General features: G+C 31.6%; 1 non-coding gene across 1 annotated transcript; it reads right to left on the bottom strand.

The window, feature by feature from the left end:
• Positions 1 to 6,611: 6,611 nt before the first annotated feature.
• LOC132521424 (small nucleolar RNA SNORA11) lies at positions 6,612 to 6,741 on the bottom strand. Its single transcript, XR_009540874.1, has one exon. It is a non-coding gene; the product is annotated as a small nucleolar RNA SNORA11 (small nucleolar RNA).
• Positions 6,742 to 7,368: the final 627 nt, after the last annotated feature.

The raw sequence follows: 7,368 nt of genomic DNA, 5'->3' as shown, positions 1-7,368 counted from the left end.
AAAGAAATAATATGTCATCATTTTACACCTAGAAACCAAACTGTGTTTAGAAAGAAAATAAAAATAATTTTGAATAGGATAGTAAATAGACTAAATCACAGGTAACTTATAAAAATAACTTGATGCCAATAAAATATTATAGAAAACTTTTCTATTTTCCAATTACAATATATTTGTGATATCCTCCAAATTTAAAAGGAAAAGATAAGAGGTTGAACAACACACTATATTAATATTTGATTTTGAACTCAAATTAAGATAACCTTCTGAATATTGAGCCTGGGATGTTCCTTTCACATCTTTAGACAAATCTTGTTGTGATTCCTGTGACCTTTAATTTTCATCATATTTTATTTTTCTTTGAGAAGTAGTTTAAGATTATTGAAAAATAACCTAAAATAAACAATAACAGACCAACAAAAACTACTTCACGAAGGCCAGGAAAACACAACACTGGAATCCCAACGTTTTATCTTCAAAGAGTCCTGGATTTCAAGTCCCATAATCTATTTTCCAGTTTTGGCACTTACCTGTTGCCCAAATTTGTTTAGTTTTGTTGTTATTTATGATAAAATTTAATTTTTCTTAACCTAATTTTATTCATCTGTCAAAACAGACACTGAGATATTCGATCTCTGAAGTCATTATTTTATTATATGTGAAATCTTAACTTGTCAAATCATACAATCAAGTCACAGTAGAAGAATTTAGGTCATTTTATAAACTGATTTAAGTGACTTTTTTCAGCCTGTCATGACAAATTAGTTAAGATTTTTTTCAAAAGCTAAGCTTTTTTCATTATCCTTTTTCCAGTTATAAATTTTCAATTTAATCTCATCTATTTTATACCTGCTTTGATTTTATGTAAAAGAGACAGTTCATATTTTTTAGGTCTTATGAAGAATAAACTATTGAAGATTATAAATAATATTAAATTGCTAAGAAAAAGAAAGACCTTGGATTAGAAATATTTTTAATTAACTTCACAATCTTAATATTTGAAATGGAATCCAATTACTGTCTTGACCTCCTCTAGGAAAATAATCTTTAAGACGCTACAAAGAAAAGACACTAAAGAGAATGGTTTACTAGGCAGAATCAGACACTTAGAAAAATACACACACACACACACACACACACACACAATGCTTACAAATAATTATTTTACTATTAAACAACAGCAAGTTATTTCAAAATTGAGAGGTTACAGGCCATATGTTTAAATACTTGCATGAAACATGTTTTAAAGCAAACCCATGACCTTTTGTCAGAATGATAAATGTTGGTTCTTATTTCCTTTGTGAGGATAAGTCTTTTTATCCCCAATGATATCAATCCAAACTGTCTGTTGCAAATCTCTCAGGATATGAATACATGAATGGGCCATCTCTGGTGGTTTGCTTCTTCCTCTGAATATTTATTTTCATTTTTTAGAGAGATTTCTGCTTTATATATTGGGTAACTGACATTACCTTTTATAAGATGTATATTTTTATTCAAGTAAAACATTACATTTTGGATGCGTATGTTTGATATCTAGAAATTCTTCTTGTGTCTTTCTGTTTTATTTTATATCAGCTGTGTGGGATAATCATTTTTCCAAGAGAACTCCAAACTTCGCTACTATTCTTTAGCATCCATCAATCTTAAAGTTCAAAATTATCATTCAAAATTCAAAATTATAATGTATACCTAAACATTTCTGCTAATCAATGTATCTTACTGGTTTAATGGGGACTGAAAAAGAATAAGGAATATGATTTAAAGTAGGGGAAAAAGAAATGAAGATGTTTAAGTTCAGTTAAGAGCATGAATTATAGAGTCTCTTCAAAATAAGAAAAACAACCAAATTTTAATCTAATTCAATTTGATGAACATTTGGTTTATTGTAGTTATTATAAGCTCACCCTGACAAGTTAATAAACTATAGTTCTTGGAAGGACTTAAAAAAATCAGGACATAAGAAAACTCTCTCCTTTTCTCCCCTCTTTGTTTCACGTATTTCTTTTATTATCATTAACCTTTATTGTAATTAGATACACATGCAGTTCCTCTAATAGACTATAAGTCCCTTATAAGAGTAAAGACTGTTTTTTTCATCCCTGCTGCCCTGACAATGCCTAACACAGAATGCCTTATATAAAGTCTAAACTCTAGCACTGTATGATGACTCAAATGTCATCCAAAGGCACTAAATATTAGCACCTTAAAAAAGAGTGATTTGCCTTGCACTTTTCACATTATTGATATGCTTGAGTTTTGAGTTTTCCTTCTATGTATGACCTAAATTTTCCAGGCTCTAGGTTAATTCACAGATATTACAAAACTCAAATTTAATTTTGTGATTTAGGGATACTTTGTTATAACACCCTTTTATGTGCTGTTACTAGAAATGTTTTAATAAAAGTACAATGGTAAGACTATAACAAAAGGGTAGCAATACTGAAAGGCATATGACTTAGTCAGATAAAACTTGCCATAAGGAAAGTAAAACAGCTTTAATATACACAGAGATGGATGGGAAACCAACAGCGAATTGAAAAATGCAAAGTTTTGCTCACAAGGTGACCTGGGAGAAAGGCAGTCAGTGAGGGTGAAGATTTTACTGGTTTAATAATAAATAGGTATACATAAATAATTAGTTTGTGACAGTTTTAATGACAACCCAGCCATGGGAGAAGATAAATCTACATATTGAAAGAAAGCAGTTAAAACGTTGGCTTGCAGAATGACAGAAGTAAAGAGGATACGTTTAAGTGGAGACAGGCAGCTTGTCTAAATATGGCTAATATTAAATACAGGTGATTATAGCATTTGAAATTGAAATTAAAAATAATCTCTGATTCACTTATTTTAAAATTGCCAAGTCCCCTCAGCTGCATATTTCACCAGGTGCTGGTGCAGTTGGAACAACAAGCATATCCAATGATTTAAAAATAACATTCACGGGTGTCACCTGATGTCACTCCAGATAAGAAATACTGTTCCCAATCAGAGAGAAAACACTCTCTGGTATTCATCCTAACACAACCCAAACCTGTGCTACATATTTATGCCATGTATTTTTAAATAATCTTTTGGACCTTGAACATATTAAATAGATTAAGCTTTCTGAAAGTTGTAAACATAGGAAAAAAATGCAACACTTTGGTTTTAGGAAACTTATGCCTGTACAGAGCTCTTTTTTCTTGATGAGGTCTAAAGAAAATAAAGATGTTTTAATTTTTTTCTCCAAATATTACAAACTGAGTCAAATATATGTGTAGTATGCATAATTTCTTCTTTAAAATGATATTTAATGCCTATAATTTCAGGTAACTCAAGTACATAGTCTCCTAAATATATTGGTTCAGATTTGGGGAAGAAAACAAACATTTATCAAGTCATTCAGGCAAGCAATACACTAGGTGTTTTGTGTGCATTTACTTTTCCCAATAAAAGTCCTATGAGGAAGATATTTTATCTGTTTTACAGATAAAGTAACTGAAGTCCTGAATGGTTAACTTGATTTCCCAAGATCAAAAAGAAACTCAGCAACAAAAATAGGATTGGCCCTTAGAATTCTCGAGAAAGCACAGACTTTTCTATATATGTACCTAAATATCTCTATAAGGGTTGTTTCTCAAATTTATGTGGAAAAAACTAATGATATACAGTAATTTTTTAAATGCATTGATGTGTACTCCCATCACCCTCCTCCCACCAATTTGACTTTATAGTCTGAAAATAAAGCATCAAGAATCACAAGTGGTAAAGCAGTTATACTCCAATAAAAATGTTAAAATAAATAAATAAATAAATAAAAGATTTAAAAAAAGAATTACAAATGCATTTATTTCTATTGCTCAAACCACAAGTGCATTTATTTCTATTGCTCAAAGATTGGGTTTCTTCAGGCATCTGTACCAAAAAAAGTGGCTTAATTGAAATACTGTTGCACACTACATTCACTTTCCATTAGTCTGAAAATGAACTAACTTGACTTAATTTAGAATAGTGCCAACTCTTTACTGTCCAAAATCTTTGAGCAGATCATGGACAGAGACTCTCTAATCTTAAGCAATTTTGAGTGAAAAATATAATTGATAAGCTTATAGAAGATAAAACACAAAATGACAGAGAGAAGAAAAATGAACATGAAATATCCAGCAACACATCATAGTTATTGGGATGATTCTAATACATTTTTTTTTTTTACTATCTCTCACTCCTGAAGGTCATGGAAATGTGGAAGAGAAATAGAAATTGAAGGGAAATATCAGATGTGAAATGTCTGATACTGCCATAATGCTATTTTAGAAGTTTTCAAAGAAAAGAGATACTTTGGTGCTATTAAGTCATAAGAAGCATCAGTTACTTCATTTTAATTTATTTGGATGATCATATAAGTCTGTTGAGACCTTTATGAAACCAGACTTTGGTCTTTTGGCATTTTGCCAATCACTTCTAGCATAATTTTTTATCAAATATCATAAACAACAGTGTTTTTTTTTAACTAATAAATTGAAGGCAATTACTAATTAATATGTTAAAGAGAACAGCATTTTCTGGTCTTGTAGCTACTCTCCCCAGTTTGACATTGGTGTTGCCCCTTAATTAGACTGTCCTCCAACTTAGTCATTTGCATTAAGCCTATCAATCGAGTCAGTTTTCTTCACTTTCAGGCTATATTTCTTCATCTTACACACAAGGCTTTCTCAGACATGTTGCCAGATTCTTTGCTGAATCCATACACATCAAAATGACTACATCCCCCTAAAAGTAGAGCGAGTCACAACTAAGGAGCCCGCCTGCCGCAGCTAAGACCCAGTGCAACCAAATAAAACCAACAACAACAAAAAAACCCACTAAAAGTGTCAAAATAACAAGTAAGTTAATATGATGCGGTAAATTAAAGAGAACTCATGCTTCCTCTATTGGACTGGACACATAAAAGCTACCTTTCCTGCTAAAGAGACTGGAGGGATAAAAGGAAATTAAATGCAAGACAAATCTCGAGAACTATAGGGGCGTGTTTCAATTTATATTCCATTAAATACTAGGGAAGCTTTTATTATGAATCGTCTTGAAACTGAAATGATCTTTCCTTTCTTTTTTTCCCCTACATCTATTTAGATACTTAAGCTTTTCAGAAAACCATAGACTTGTGCATCTCTCTTTGGGATACGTCTTTCATAGAGAGGTTAGAACTTGTTACTTACAATAGCTTGGTGATGATGCCACCTAATTTTTCTTGAGTGGGTGGTGAGAGGAAAGAGATTATCTTCCACCTGTGAATTGACTTCTTAAAGTGGAACTCTGCAAGCTCTTCATAAAATCATACAATGTGTGTGTGTGTGTGTGTGTGTGTGTGTGTGTGTGTATACACACTAGGTTCTATATCTTAGAGACATTAGCAGAATTTAAATAGCTATATCTGAAATCATCACTACATTTCTATAATATTATTTCAATGGGAAAATATTTCCCCAAATTATAAAGAATATATTTATAAATTACTTTGGAGTCTTAGACTATTAATATATTTTAAAGTGATTTATGTAAGCCTTTTATTTTTAAATGAGATTTAATGCACTCATACATAGTTTGAATATTGCCCATATAGAGATTAATTTATGAGGAATGATTATATTATCACTTTAAATTCAGAGATCATAGGTAAGATGGCCCAGAACGTCAAGGCCTTTGATACAATAAACCTGGTAATTCAGATTGACAAAAAGTTACCAAATATCAGCTCATCAATCCCAGTGTTCAGTAACTATATCATTGTTCTGGTTGTTGCCTCATTCAACATCTTGGTAACAAAAGCATATAAAGGAAATTTTACAAATTTCCCTTCAGAAAAGGTCTATAACAGCACTATACACCACTATACACCACTATAAAGATGGTGTTTATAATTATTTATAGAATTTTAGCTATTTGTATCATTGTATGATGCAGAGATAAGTTTTTTGAGATTAATCTGTGCTTTTATTTGCCAGTATAACTACAGTAGCCTGCAAACTTTTTTAATCTAAAAAGTACATTTTACATCACAATCCAACAAACACACACTTATATAATATGTATACCTATATAAAAGCGAAACAAAAGTTTTGCCAAAAACGTCTACCCTGAGTGTTAATTCTTTTTAAGACATTTTTTTTTAAACCAAGGCTGAACTGAACTGACACATCATAATCACCAAAGTCCCTAGTTCATCTTAGGGTTCACTTTATGGAGTGAATAGTGTTGCACGTTCTATGGGTTTGGACAAAAGTATGATGATATAAAATCATTATAATGTCATACAAAGTATTTTCACTGCTCATAAAAACTTCTGTACTCTATGTATTCATTTCCCCTTTCCCCTCAAACTCCTGGCAACCATTGATCTTTTTATTGTCACCATTGTTTTGCCTTTTCCAGAATGGCATATAGTTGGAATCTATTTTTCTTTTTTCCTTGAAGAGAGGGGTTCAAAGCCTTTGTGCCTATAAGACCACCCATGGCCCACCCACACATGGACTGGACAGGCTCTAGGTGGCAAACTCCCCCACTAAATACTGTAGCTTTCCTTCCAGTACTGAGTCCTGCCCAGCAGCCATGTGGAGGTGCAGGGGGATATGTGTTGGGTATTTGTTCATAGGAAGGCCACAAGCTTTGTGCCCCTTGTCACAATGAACCCAGATTCCTGTTGGGTGTGTTGTAAACAGACGAGCCATTTCTTCAGACTCCCTGCTCTGAGCACACCCTGAGATAATTTTTAATAGCGTAGCCAACTATAATAAATAAATACTCTTCTTATAGAAGGGAGGAAAATACAACAGAAGTTAATAAAAATATTGATGAGATGTTTATTATAAAGAGAATTTTTTGTACTTGTTCTCAAAATTTACATTGATATGTCTATTATTTGCATTATCTAATCTCATTTTTTCCTTGAAGGGATATATATAATTTAATTAAGTGACAGTGTGTTCTTCCTTATAATTATATATATTTAGATTCTTAAATAAACTGAATGAAAAATTAAAGTATATTCATATAAAATATTGAATGTTCATTAAAGGTCAGAGTGCTTAGAAAATACTACACAAAATGGCTCATATGGAAGAGTATTCATTTGCCTATGTATGTCTTTATTTTATACTTGTCATAGAATTAACATAAAATTATAAAATAATTGTTTGCTGATATTTATTTGACAAAGCCCTAAAATAAACAAAGTCAATTTCATTTATACAGGGCTGGAATTGAAATCAAAGTGGAAAAGAATTAGAAAATGTATGTCATAGATTCATGTAAAACACAGTAAGAGATGAAGGATGTGAGCACTTCAACGTGTAAGGATGTCTTAATACAGAGACACAAAAAGCAAGC

Source organism: Lagenorhynchus albirostris, chromosome 5 (assembly GCF_949774975.1).
Source record: "Lagenorhynchus albirostris chromosome 5, mLagAlb1.1, whole genome shotgun sequence".
Lineage (NCBI taxonomy): Eukaryota > Metazoa > Chordata > Mammalia > Artiodactyla > Delphinidae > Lagenorhynchus > Lagenorhynchus albirostris.
This window is presented reverse-complemented; position numbering and strand designations above follow the sequence as displayed.